The 13,379-nt window shown below is 51.2% G+C and overlaps 1 protein-coding gene across 13 annotated transcripts in view; it reads right to left on the bottom strand.

Annotated features, from left to right (window-relative positions):
* LOC144721414 (complement C3-like) overlaps positions 1-13,379 on the bottom strand; it is a 366,684-nt gene that overhangs the window by 181,458 nt on the left and 171,847 nt on the right. The window lies entirely within an intron of this gene.

Raw genomic sequence — 13,379 nt, 5'->3', positions numbered from 1 at the left:
TCTGTCTGAACTAAATGTTGACTATGAAGATGTTCTGTACCACACAGAAGTCCGTTGGCTGAGTCGAGGGAGAGTTTTGAAACGTTTCTATGACTTACTTCCACAGATTACAGCTTTTCTGCTTTCAAAAAACAAAGAAGTATCAGAGCTCAATGATGCAGAATGGAAATGGCACCTTGCCTTTCTGACAGATGTAACAGAGCTACTCAACAGTTTCAATGTGCAACTTCAAGGAAAGGGGAAGCTCATCTGTGATATGCAATCACATGTCAAAGCATTTGAAGTAAAATTAGGCCTCCTCATCAAACAAGTTAAGGAGGAAAACTTCTGCCATCTCCCCACAACTCAAAATCTGTTAGCGGAAAAACCATTGGTTGCAATTCCCAAACAAAACATGTGTGGATTCACTGGAAAAATTGCAAAAGGAGTTCCAATTTAGATTTAAAGAGCTTCGTCTCCATGAACAGGACATACAGCTTTTCAGTAACCCATTTTCTATTGACATTGAAAATGTGGATACAATTTACCAAATGGAACTGGCTGAACTGCAGAATTGTGACTCTCTGAAAGACGCATTCAAGTCAAGCAGCCTTCATAATTTCTATGCATCTCTCCCCTCTGAGACATATCCTCATCTCAGGAACCATGCACTCAAAATGGCAACCATCTTTGGCAGCACTTATGTCTGTGAACAGACTTTTTCCAGAATTAAACATTTGAAATCTCCAACCAGATCTAGACTAACGGATGCACACTTGTGTAATGCGGGCGTAAACGGCTTCGCGGATATGACGTCATGGGGAGAGGAGTTAGGTCACGTGAGAGAGAGGGGTGAGGTCTTAAGGGAGAGATACCGGAAGAGACGGGGGAGTGTGGGAGACAGAGTTAGAGTGAGGCCACGCAGGGCGGAGGTCGAGGAGTGGCGAGATCGCCACATACACGGAGGGTAAGACTTGGCACCGTCGGCCAGCGGTGACCAAGCACGGAGGAACGACGGGCAGCGGTGGAGCTGCAGTGAGGGCAGCGGTGGAGCTGCAGTGAGGGCAGCCGGAGGACTGCACAGGGGATCTGCAGCGGAGCTGCAGAGGTGTGGAGGCTACGGGAGCGAGAGCAGCTATGGAGCTGCCAAGGGGAGAACTCTGAGCGAGGGCCGTGCGGGAAAAGTGTAAGAACCCGAATAAAGGACGACGGAGACAGAACCAGGATCGAGTCCCTTATTACACTGGTGTAAGAAGTGAAACGGCATGTCAAAACAGCTCAGAAGAATATTCCTGCGCCATCGTCTGCTACATCATCCGACGACGACGACCTTCCTCGGGCGGTCGACCTGCCTGCGATGGATGAGGAGATCCGTGCGGGAACAAGTGCGGGTCCGGGAGTCCAAGAGGTCGCCGCGTCGGTGGACCCGTCTGCACCTGAGGACGCGGATTGGCGATGGAGGCAGATGGCGGCGCAGCTGGAGACGCTGAAAATCGTGCTCGCGCAATTGTGCGAGCTCGTCACGCCGAGGACGGCGTTGGGGGGAGCCGATGGAGGTCCGCAGGTCGCTGCCTTGCCTCCGCTGTCGGCGCCATTGGCCACGCGGCAAGAAGACGCCATCTTGGGCGTGGCAGGAGAAGAACGGCGGGAAGCCGCCATCTTGCGCTCTCCGCGGCGAGAGGCCGCCATCTTGAACACGCGGCGATGCGACGCCATTTTGAATATGCCGCCTGGTGAGTCATCGGCTGAGGACAGTGCAACAAGGAGTCGCAGTCGTCATCTCACGACCGTCAAAGAATTCTCCATCGGGGGCGATTGGAGTGCTTTCGCCTGCAGATTTCTGGTGGCGGTACGCTCAGCAAGGTGGACGGACGCTGAGGCATTGGAGGTTTTACCGACTCTTCTCGATGACGAGTCGGTGAGATTCTTCCGCTCCATCAAGGCGGAGAAGAAGAAAACATTGAGAGGAGTTTTCGACGAGATGGCAAATGCATATGAGCCACCGGATGATGCTCATCGCCGGTTTGTTCAACGTCAGCGAGCACCCGAGGAGTCGCCGGTGGCATACAGGGGTGCGGTATTGGAGTTGGCCATGGCTGCATACCCGGAGACAGAGCCTGACCTGCTCGAACCTCTCATCTTGGGTAAGATGCTCGAGCTGTCCCGGGATTTGGGGATTCCTATACCGGTGTGTGGCCACGAAAAGCTTACATCCCGGGCGGCCGCTAAATGTCTTGATGCCCAGTTCAACCTGCGCCGTTGGAAGCAAGTCACGGCGTGGACGGGGGGGCCCATCGTCGAGGGAGGTGCCGCGGGTTGGGATCCCAAGAAGGCGGTGTACGTTCCTGACGGGGCGGGCCCGCAGGAGCTGACAGCCGCCTCTGCTCAGTGGTCGGCCCGCAGTACGCCGGGGCCGCGATCTGCGCCACCGCCACGGGAGCGTCGGGACGGGGTGCCTGCGGCACAGCGTAACAACATCGACTGCTTCCGCTGCGGCCGTAAAGGCCATTACGCCAGGGACTGCTGGGCCCGCGTCCCGGGTCCGCCCCAGCAGGAGGCCTCGTCAGCGGACGTGCCACGGAAGGATCCTCCAGGACAGGCAAGTCGGTGCGCACCAGACACCCGGCAAGGCTTGACACCTCACTCATCACCGTTGTCGTGCGATCCGGGTGTTGTTAATAACGGGGGGAAGCCATCGACTGGGCCACGTCGCTCGGTAACGCAGTGGCGTAAATTGGCACGGCGGGTCGTCGCGGCCGCTACTGGTTCGTCCACCGTACCTGGTTCTATACAAGGGGTGGACGTACGTGTGTTAGTGGATTCCGGGGCGTCCGCGACCATTATATCGGATGTCATTTTCCATCTGTTGAACATCCCACCTGAGGCCGTGCGTCCGGTTTACGATTCTTGCGTCGCTGCCAACGGGGGTAGCATGGGCATTGTGGGCCAGGTGGACGCTACAATATCTATCGGGGGAGTGTCGGCCTCGGGAATTGTGTTAATTTCGAGGTCCCTCGCGGTTCCTTGCTTGTTGGGAACTGACTTCCTGGCCAAGATGCCCATTCTAATTCGAATTAATCAAAACTGCATTGAATTACCGGGTGGCCGAAAAATTACATTTCTACCGTCGCCCTGGGGGCGACCTGCTCCGGTCGCTCAGGTGCAGGCATTGTCCGAGGTGTCTGTTGATATTCCACCTGGCTCACAGATGCTTATCCCCTTGCGATATCGGAAGCCTGTACCTGGTCGTCAAGGTGCAATTGGGATTTTGTTGTCGCCGTCCGCCACTATAACGGGCGGAGCGGTGCTCGTTGGGGCGCAAACTATTGTCCGGCATGACCAGCAGCCGTTTCTGCAGGTGCTTAATGCAAGTTCCGAGAATGTGTGTGTGCCGGCTGGTACGGTTGTGGCACATGCCACTACGGCGTTTACGGCACAAGATCATCTGGGCAGCCAGGTCGTGGTTGGTGGTGTTTCAGGTCCTGGTGCCGCTGATAATCGCTGGATCGCCGAATTGTGTGGGGAAAATTCTTCCCTTTCCGGTGAACAACGTTGTGCGCTTCGTAAATTATTATTGAGTTATTCTGATGTGTTTAGCTCCGACGATTTAGACTTGGGACGCACCTCGTTGCTTTACCATCATATTGACACAGGGGACGCTGCCCCTATTCGGTTGAACTCGCATCGGATGAGTCCGGCGGAGCGAGATCAGGTTCGAGGGGCAGTGGATGACATGTTGGCTGCGGACATAATATCTCCATCTAACAGCCCATGGGGCGCGCCTGTTGTTTTGGTTAAAAAGAAGGATGGCAAATTGCGCTTTTGTGTCGACTTTCGTAAGTTGAATAAAGTGTCTGTGGCAGATGCGTACCCCCTGCCGCGTATGGACGACTCCCTCGATGCCTTGTCGGGGGCGAAGTTTTTTCAACGCTAGATCTCTCTTCGGGATTCTGGCAGCTTCTCCTTGACGAGCCCTCGCGGGAGAAGACTGCTTTCCGTACGCCGCAGGGGTTATTCCAATTTAATTGTCTTCCGATGGGGCTGAATGCTGCCCCTGCCACATTTCAAAAGTTGATGGAGTTGGTGTTAACGGGGTTGCAGTGGGAGACATGTCTGATATATTTAGATGATATTATCGTCTTCAGCCGCACATTTGATGAGCATTTACTGCGGTTGGAGGCGGTGTTCGCCAGGATGCGTTCCGCAAATTTGAAATTTAAGCCTAAGAAATGTCACCTACTGCAACGGTCCGTGCGCTATTTGGGGCATATCGTAAGTGTGGACGGGGTGGCCACGGATCCGGACAAGACAGCATGCGTCCGTGACTGGCCGACCCCGGCCACGGTGGGGGATGTACGTCGCTTTTTGGGGTTTGCCTCATACTATCGGAGGTTTGTTCCGGATTTCGCGACGATCGCGAGGCCCTTGCACCTCCTTATGGGTAAAGGAAGGAAATTTGCTTGGGGACCGCCGGAAGAGGCGGCGTTTCAGGGCCTGCGCGATCGACTGGCTACGGCACCGACGTTAGATTATCCTGATTTCGATCACCCCTTCATTCTGGATACGGATGCGAGTGACACGGGCATTGGGGCCGTGTTGTCTCAATCAAAAGGTGGTGTGGAACGCGTGGTGGCGTATGGTAGCCGGGTTTTGTCTCCCGCAGAAACTCGCTACTGCGTCACACGCAGGGAACTTTTGGCTATTGTTTTCTTTCTCCGCCAATTTCGACCGTATCTCTACGGTCGTTCGTTTATTGTTCGCACGGATCATGCGGCCTTGCAGTATGCTCTTAAGATGGACTAACCATCCGGCCAGTTGGCGCGGTGGTTGGACACGCTGCAAGAATTTTCCTTCCAAATTCACCATCGGAAGGGGGTGCGTCACACGAATGCGGATGCGCTCTCTAGGTTGCCGCAGCGATCCCCTTGCGCGTGCGCGTCGGGGACGCATAGATGTGCGCCGATTCAGCAACCCCCTCAGCCTGTTGCGTTGGCGGTCGACGTGCCTGAAGCTCCAAAGGAGCCGGGACCGGCTGATGGGATTCTGAATCTTCCAAGGGCTGTGTGGATTCGGGAACAAATGTTGGATGGTTCATTGGTCTCGTTACGGAAGCGGACTGCGAAGAAGAGTGGGGGACTAGGTATGCCGGAAACCGCTCTCCGCGATGGACTGCTGATGTGGAGGGAAGGGTTACAGGAACGCTGGCGTCTGGTTGTACCGGCATCCTTGCGGTACGAGTTGATTAGGACTCTGCATGGGGACACGCTTTTACATCTGGGGGTGCAGAAGACCCTATTGACGCTGCAGCGAGACTATTTTTGGCACGGCATGACAACGGATGTCGTCGGTCACGTTCGCGCGTGTCCCGATTGTGCCCGGCGAAAACCACCTAAACAACCATATGTGCCGCCCATACAGTCTATTCAGGTGTCTAGAGTTAACGAATTGGTGGTGTTGGACATTTTGGGACCCTTCCCGCCGTCCGCTAAGGGAAATAAATACTTGCTAGTTGGGGTAGAGTACCTCTCCCGCTGGCCGATGGCCTGGCCTTTGCCTGACCAGTCAGCGGCGTCTATCACAGACGCCTTTCTATTTGGGTACGTTATGGACAAGGGGGCGCCGGAGAGGCTCCTCACAGACCAAGGCCGTAATTTTTCTTCTAAATTGTTGGGGGAGGTGTGCGCGGCTCTTGGAACTAAAAGATACGGACATCTCCCTACCATCCGCAAACGGATGGTATGGTCGAACGGCTAAATCGGACATTGTCCGCCATGTTGTGTCACACCGTGAGTGAAAAACAATCGGATTGGGATTTGCATATCCCTGGGGTACTTTCGGCATACCGAATGACGCCGCATGCGGCTACAGGATATTCGCCGTTTTTCCTTATGTATGGTCGCGAGAACGTGCCGCCAATGGATGTGCAGTTGGGAACTGGAGTGAGGGGACCTGCTAAGCCTCTTCCTGATTACATTCGGAATACCGTTCGCCGGGTTACTGAGGCACAGGAGGGGGCCCGCATGGCTACTGCCAAAGCCCAGGCCCGGAACGAGCGGTGTGCTCGACGCTCGAAGGGGGAGTGCCCCTGGAAGGTGGGGGACATGGCCTGGCTCCATTGCCCGCAGGTGCGGCCAGGTACCTCTCCTAAATTACACAAACCATGGCAAGGGCCGGTCCGCCTCATCGAGGTTCCCAACCCACAGTCTGCGCGTGTTTGGTTTGGATCTCGGCGTTGGTTCGTTCACACGTCGCGCTTGAAACCATATGTGGCCCCTCGAGACGATGCCTTGCCGGGGTCTGTGGCTGCCGACTCATCCTTGCCTGTGCCTGTTGACCTTGCAAGAGCGCCTGTCGTGCCTTTTACAGACAAGCCGGCCGTGACATTGCTGGAGACAGGAGACTCTGCTCGGGGTGTGCCTACCACGGCTGCGGGGACTCCGAGCCCCGCCGCCCTTCCGACCCCGTCGCAGACACGATCGCGACACACCCCCGATGCTGGGCCTTCAGGGACACGGGACCGGGACGTTGACGGGCCTCCAATAGTGACAGGAGGACTTCATCCTGTCGCTCCTAAAACCCGTCACGTTCCCGGTCTGCAGGAGGGCCGCCGCCCGTCCGGGACGGACCGGCGACCCGAACGCGCTCAAAGTCCCTTACATTTCGTTAAATTTTACTGTTGTGTTTTGTTGTTGTTGTTATAATTATTGTATGCTTCGTTGTCTTTGAATGTGTGATGGTTGTGTTCGCTCGCATTACTTGTCTCGTTATTGTTCAGCCGAGGTCGGCTGGATTTTCTCTACGGGGGAGGGTGGTGTAATGCGGGCGTAACCGGCTTCGCGGATATGACGTCATGGGGGGAGGAGTTAGGTCACGTGAGAGAGAGGGGTGAGGTCTTAAGGGAGAGATACCGGAAGAGACGGGGGAGTGTGGGAGACAGAGTTAGAGTGAGGCCACGCAGGGCGGAGGTCGAGGAGTGGCGAGATCGCCACATACACGGAGGGTAAGACTTGGCACCGTCGGCCAGCGGTGACCAAGCACGGAGGAACGACGGGCAGCGGTGGAGCTGCAGTGAGGGCAGCGGTGGAGCTGCAGTGAGGGCAGCCGGAGGACAGCACAGGGGATCTGCAGCGGAGCTGCAGAGGTGTGGAGGCTACGGGAGCGAGGGCAGCTATGGAGCTGCCAAGGGGAGAACTCTGAGCGAGGGCCGTGCGGGAAAAGTGTAAGAACCCGAATAAAGGACGACGGAGACAGAACCAGGATCGAGTCCCTTATTACACTTGCATCACTTGTTACGACTAGCAGTGACAAATATGGAACCGGACATTGACCATCTCATTAGCCAAAATCAGGCCCATAGTTCCCATTGAAATACTGGCAAGTTTGTTGATTTAACTTTACTTGTTCTTCATTTTAAATATTGTATTTGTTCCCGTTTTGTTTCTTTACTTCAAAATAAGATATATGCAGTGTGCATAGGAATTTGTTCATAGTTTTTTTTTAACTATAGTCCGGCCCTCCAACGGTCTGAGGGACAGTGAACTGGCCCCCTGTTTAAAAAGTTTGAGGACCCCTGAAGTAGACAAATACAATTAACTAAGCCCCCAGATGAACACTTGCTATTGTTTGCCCTTAGTGCAATCTAAACTACGAACTCAATCTCTGTAGAATGCATGCTGCCAAAGCAGACATCTGCGAGTGCGCAGAACTCCAACTAACAGTTTTCCCTAGCAACGCAAAAATGCTGGCTTAGCGATGGGAGGTTCACATGAAATACTTATTAATGTTGTTTCCAGAAAAATACAAAAAGAAAAAAAGTAAAAAACAGTGGCACTCTGGCGTGCAAAACAAGCAGTGGATTCGAGGCTGTCTCAACAGCAAACAAACAAGGAATGCACCTCAGCAGCATGCGCTGATGAAACTCCAGAGCAGCGTGCATGGAGAGAAGTCAGAGTTTGAAGTTTCATTTATTAGGTATAGCCCTGTTAGCCATGCGGCTCTTGAGTCGGGTGCAACCGCAACAAACAAAATATGAACAGAGAACATCTTAAAGCAACGATGCACAACAGAAACATCCTGGATAAACCAGCAAATCTTCAAGAAAAAAACCCACCATATTACAATGCTGTATGCAAAAATCCTAGTGTGATGCAAGTCAAACAATAATAACCATAAGACAATTTAGATTGAAGTTATTAGGCCAACTCCGCACTTACACAAGAAACATGGCTTAACCATATGTTTTCGAAATCACCAAAATGAAGCGAAAAAACAATGTAACAACAGTAATCATAAGAACTATGATTAAAATGTAACAATAAACAATATACATAACATGTACGACCAAACTTGCAGCCATAGCTGGCAGCAAGATACTCCCAGTGTATGATGTGTGAGTGAGTCAGTGGTAATGTGAGTGAGTGTATGATGAGTTAATCAGTGTATGATGAGTGAATGGGTCAGTGGTTGTGTGAGTGAGTCTGCGTATGATGAGTGAGTCAGTGTATGATGTGTGAATGAGTCAGTATAAGATGAGTGAGTGTATCACGGCCTCCTCCCCGAAATCACGGCCTCCTCCATGCCATCACGGTCTTTTCCACACCATCACGGCCTCCTCCCCCGCCATTACGGCCTCCACGCCATCACGGCCTCATCCACGCCATCACGGCCTCCTCCACGCCATCACGGCCTCCTCCACACTCACCCAGATTAAAATCCAGACTGCAGTCACATTGGTGGCCTTGAATGAATAATTTTTCCTTATTTTACTCTCATTCACCTCACATATTGTTTCTTGTTGTATCTTGCTATCTACGTGACTTTACCAAAAAACCAAGGAATATGAATTCCAGCAGTCAAGAAAGCTTAAGTGAAAACTTAGTTAGATCTCTAACCTCAGGACATCAAAATATAACTCGAGTAAAACAGCACAGATACCTGGATACAGACAGGGAGCAAAAGTAAATAAAACCCTTGAAATACCGGAGGTAACATCTAATGACAATACAAATCTTGGTTAAACATAAACCAAATATTAGTCACAAGAGATCAGACCGGGGGTAACTCAGAAGAGATACAAGAAAAATAGGTCAAACACACAAGACCAGATAATATGTATTCCATGGAATCAGAGCCTCCCCGGCTGCCTTTGTCTTCCAACAATTTGACAACACATGGTAGCCATAAAACACGATTGAAGGGTGCCTCTCCTCCCTTTTAGCAGACACCACTAAGAGAAGGAGGGGGGGGGGGGATGCAAACAAACATAAAAGGTGATGGAAAACAGTCAGTCAAAGGTCAAAAAGGGGGGGGACAACCAGTACTGTGGTGACGAGAGGGCATTTCAGATATAACCAACGACACAGATCATGCAAGTTGAGTACGGCGATGGGCAGACTCCGGGGCATGGCCTCGAGATCAACAATGGGTGTGGCATCTCGCAAAGAAGAGGGACGAGGTGATGCTCGGTGCTGAGTTCGGCATGGACCGACAGAGTATCGCCTAAAGTTATATTCTACATTTATCCTGATGTTTTGAGTCACTTGCAAAGTCAAGGATTGCGATAAGTTTTATTGTACTAAGCTTTCACAGTTTAAGAGGTGTGCGAATACAATCTACAAGTTTTGAGAGTGAGTGCCAGCTCCAATGGGCAGCTGCAGCTCGAGTTGAACTGATGAGCAACGTTAAGCAATCAACCAGGAGAAAGGGCGGCCTGTGTCAAGCATCGACCAAGCGAGCATCGCACAGCATCGGCAACCAGCAAACGAGCTGGTGCATCGCCAAAGAGCAAGGAGCAGGAGAGAGCATGCAGCAGCGCTACCAGCGCCACCGAGCAAAGGTGTCAGCTGCCAGCGGACAAGCGGTGAGCACTATTGAGCACATTCAAAGACAAGCGCGGTACCGACTCAGCTCATCCAGCAGTGACAAGAGGTGTCAGCTGCCAGCGGACAAGTGGCGAGCGCTACGAGCACCTTCAAAGACAAGCATCGTGCCAACTCAGCTCATCCAGCAGGGGAAAGAGCCTGACAAGCTGCCCGTCAGGAAGAGGAGAGCGCCGGCGAGAGCGCCGTGGGTTCGACCCCACACACTGACCAGCACCAGCTAGGAACCAAGACATGAGTGAGGAACGGCGGCCAGGGGACGAGCTGCGGGCGCTATCTGACGACGGAATCGTGCACCGCCGACGGCAAGCGTCGTGCCGACTCGTCATCCAGCAACGGACAAGCATCTGCAGCTGACGGCCCGAGCGAGAGAGAGCAACGAAGCCGTTTGTATGACACGCCCACCCTCACACACTCACCGCTCCGCAGAGAACAAACTAAATTTTGGAACAAGGAATGCCCAACCTCGGCATCTGCTTTACACAAAGAATTGATCAAAGAAGACACATGCACACAACACGCATATCGGGACTAATAAGATTGTTTCAAAAAGTTATCTTTGTGTTTCAAGAAGGGTTGCCATTCCAAGGTGGTGCGTTAAATATCAACTGATCGTGAAAAGCATTGCTGCCCGTCGAGTTACATGAATACGATTGTTAGAAGTATTTTAGTCATTCGTTTTCGTTAATTGCGTAATCTTGCCAATTAATTAATTACTACTCTTGCTTTAGGAACATGTAACAATATTCATTCAAATTACTGTTTGAATGAATATTGTTACATTCATTTTAAGGACTTTTTCCTATCACTGTATATGCTCGCGTTACTGAGGAATTAATCGATTGTTCTGTTATCCAGTTTAACAACGTAATAATTGAGGGTTAAATGTACGGATCAATGAGAAGAACATTGCTTTCCTAAGTTCATGCATAATAATCTTAATTATAAAAACTGTATCCTGTGGTGAGATTTGAATTTGGAGACCTGACATTACACACTAAGACATAATCAGTAAATGTTAAAGCGAGAATAATTGTATTATCCCGATTGATAATACGACCCAAGACAACGAAGCCGAGCTTAATCTAGCATAATTATACCACACTTGCATAACTCCATGCAATTAATTGCATTATCCCGATTGATAATACGACCCTAGACAACGAGGCAGAGCAAAATTACAATAACTGCATACATTAGCATAATCGCATACATGTGCATAACGTACAATTACACATCCCTATTTGGCATAAATTATGCACATAATTACATAAATTATCTTTATTTCGGATACTTACGCATTTTTCCATTTTCATTTAATTTGTATTATTTGTATTTTATTTTCAAGACCCGACATATACAACACCTCCTCCACGCCATCACGGCCTCCTGCACGCCATCACGGCCTCCTCCAAGCCATCACGGCCTCCTCCACGCCATCACGGCCTCCTCCACGCCATCACGGTCTCCTCCATGCCATCACGGCCTCCTCCACGCCATCACGGCCTCCTCCACGCCATCACGGCCTCCTCCACGCCATCACGGCCTCCTCCACGCCATCACGACCTTCTCCTCGTCATCACGACCTCCTCCTCGCCATCACGGCCTCCACATTCCCTACTGCAGCAGTACGGGATGAGGAAAACCCTGAACAGTGTGCATAAAGACAAGCCAGAAACTGCAGTCAATGTCGCCGCACGGGCTAAGGAAGCACTTTTTTATATTAGTATTTGTGTATGTATATATTATTTTTTTAAGAGGATACACGTTTTTAAATATATGTTTTTTCCCCCAGGCAAAGCCTAGTTTAGAACGTGGACCCAGAAAAGGACGTCATCTCCCCATTCCCCAGACTCAGTAGTGACATCTCCCTCTTCACACCCCCCTCCCACCCCCTTTACCTGGATTTTCCTCACTGCATAATTAACACGTGGCGGCACATTCAGCACGTGGTGGTGGTGTTCAGCGCTTAAGTCCCCTGCTCTTCCCTGCTTGGTGCTTTGCCTGCGCGTGATGAGCACGGTATTACGATCACTTGAGTCGCCAATGTTAGATGTCTGTTCGTGCTCGTGCGGATTTGCCTACGTGCGGCGTGACCTGGCGTAGTGCCCTAGATCTTGCCTCGGCCGAGGGAGCCATGGGGTGCGTGGGTGGGGCTGGGGCAGCGGAATCGCAGGAAGGAGTTGGGGCAATTATAGTTAAGTGATAATTATAAATTTGACCTGCAGTGTTGGGAGCGGGGAGGAGATGGGGGACCCCCCCTCCCCTCCATCCTCACGCATCTTGATACATCTCTACAACACACTCAATTATTTCCAAGTTAGTTTTTTTCTACATTCCCATGTATTATTTTGCATGGCAGCCCCTGTTCCACGGAGCCTGGTGCTCTTCTCCGCCCCCTGGGCTTTTGGATGGGGCTCACCTCTTCCTGTGGACTTCTGACCTCATTTCTAAACTTCTTCTACCACAATGCATGAAGACCAGGATCTTGGACATGCAACTCTGTGATCATGCCCCAATACTAAGTCAGTTCATTCTAGACCCTGATGAGGTTATGCACGCACCAGGCCTATTACTAGGAAGCTTTGGAACATGCTACTGCCTTTACAATGCCCCCCAATACAAGTGAACCCAAATGTACAATTTGGCCCAAGATTATTACTGCTTATCCAATTTATATGTAGGCATGGTGCTTACATGACCAACGAGAAAAGAGAAAATTAATGGATGTTTCCCCGGGATTGCCCCAGTTGTCCTCCAGGCGTGGTCCAATTGTCTTTCCACACCTGGCTTTGCTCAGACACAGTTAAACTTTATTGGGACATTATGAACTTTTTCAATAAGATCTGTGGCACCAATCTCTCTCATTCAATCGAAACCACTCTGTGGGACCTGAAACCTGGCACTCTGTCGAAACATCAGCACGCCTTATTACAAACATTCAGCGTTATGGCCAGGAAGGTCATTGTGGCCAATTTAAAAGAGCATGAACTCCCTTCATGGATAAAATGGAATAACTTCCTCCTTGCCCTTGCAGGCATTGGACACTCAAGTCACAAGCTTAAAAAGCAGAGATCGGGAGTTCGAAGCCAGATGATCCCCGTCTTTACAGAGCCTAAAATGAGGCACATGGGGGGGGGGGGCTAGGTTGGGACTGACCCCCCTTTCTGGAAACTGGCAGGAACATATTATTTCTCAGAGGGACGTAAGTTCACAAGCTCACACGTAACGTGTACAATTATTTAACTTGTGCTGCTTTGTTACACGCCTTTCTATTTTTCCCCCAGCCCTTTTCTCCCCCCCCCCGCCGTCCCCTCGCCATTCTCTCTCTCCCACCCCCCTTCTTCCCTTTTATGTTTGTTATCTTCTACCTTGCCCCCATATAAAGTTTCACTTCTCTGCTAGAGGCTTCCACCTGGGTAGGACAGTGGCCCCAATCTGCCCTTCTTCACCAAACTATGCTGCATCGATCTCAGGCTTTGCTTACGGGATTTATGTTCCACCTTATTTTGTGATTGGTGC

The sequence above is a fragment of the Lampetra planeri genome, chromosome 11 (genome assembly GCF_965212315.1).
Source record: "Lampetra planeri chromosome 11, kcLamPlan1.2.h2, whole genome shotgun sequence".
In the NCBI taxonomy this organism is placed as follows: Eukaryota; Metazoa; Chordata; class Hyperoartia; order Petromyzontiformes; family Petromyzontidae; genus Lampetra; species Lampetra planeri.
Note: the sequence above shows the minus strand (reverse complement) of the source record. Positions and strands in the feature narration are given on the sequence as shown.